General features: G+C 49.6%; 1 protein-coding gene across 1 annotated transcript in view; it reads right to left on the reverse strand.

Annotated features, from left to right (window-relative positions):
* Positions 1 to 1,188, reverse strand: part of Znf764 (zinc finger protein 764) — an 11,544-nt gene that overhangs the window by 6,867 nt on the left and 3,489 nt on the right. The gene's annotated exons all lie outside the window — the stretch shown is intronic.

The raw sequence follows: 1,188 nt of genomic DNA on the forward strand, positions 1-1,188 counted from the left end.
AAAGTAATTGTGTGTTGAGGAGATGGGTCAGAGGTTAAGAGCACTTGCTGTTCTTCCAAAGAACCAGTTTGGTTCCCAATGCCCACATCAGACCCCTCACAATTGCCTGTAGCTCCGGCCGCCCTATCCTGGCCTCCACNGGCATCTGCATGCACATGTGCATCTACCCAGAGACACAGTTTTAAAAGGCAGCAGTGGACTGTGACCCTGCAGCTTCTCTGGGATCTTGGGCCAGTTGCTTAGCCTCCTCTGATCACTCTTTGAGCCCAAAGGGATGGAAAGGCCCAGATTTCTCCAGTTCAAACAGGTATGGAGTCTAAGAGTGGCTACAAAGGCCCAGACCAGGGCCTTCCGCTCCTAATTCAGGAGCTGCTGGCTAGCAGGAGTCTCCCTGGTGGACAGAGAGGTGGATGGTAGGGCAGGGTGAGCACAACCTGCTTCCTACTTGGGGTAGGGTCAGATATCTGCCCCAGGGGCCTCCTCCTGACTGGGAATATTCTTCAAGCTGCTTCTTCTCCCAGGCACAGAGGAAAGGCCAACAAGGTGATAGGCAGGAAGAACTTTAAAAGCCATAACATAAAATACAAATGAAAATTTTTTTTGTTTCTTTCTTTCTTTTTCCTTCTATGCCATTCAATTTTGTACACACCCTCCTTGATTCAGAAAATCCTAAATTCCACTGTCTTCAAGAACTGGTTCTCTCCTTCCAACACTGAAATCAATCATGGGAGCTGTAGCCCTGACCTGATCTGAACTTTGTGTGTGTGTGTGTGTGTCTGTCTGTCTGTCTGTCTGTCTGTCTGTCTGTCTGTGTTGGGCATTGGGCTATACACAGTCTGGTCTCCAGTCAAGCTGAGGTGTGTAACCCTCGGACCCAGTGGCAATAATTCACCTACATGGGACAGAAGGAATTCTCTCATGTCTCTTGGAACCCTGGCTCCTGTGGAAGTTAAGGCCCAATCCTCCCCCACAAGAGAAGCATGGTTAGTAGTCACATAGGCAATGTCCCAAACCTCTGACCTTCAGGCTTAACTCCTCCCCAGTTACCTAGCAACAGTAAAAATAGCAGCCTACCATAAGAGCAGCTGTTGGCGGGGCTGGTAAGATGGCTCAGTGGGTAAGAGCACCTGACTGCTCTTCCAGAGGTCTGGAGTTCAAATCCCAGCAACCACATGGTGGCTTGTAACC

The sequence above is a fragment of the Mus pahari genome, chromosome 1, assembly GCF_900095145.1.
Source record: "Mus pahari chromosome 1, PAHARI_EIJ_v1.1, whole genome shotgun sequence".
NCBI classification, from domain to species: domain Eukaryota; kingdom Metazoa; phylum Chordata; class Mammalia; order Rodentia; family Muridae; genus Mus; species Mus pahari.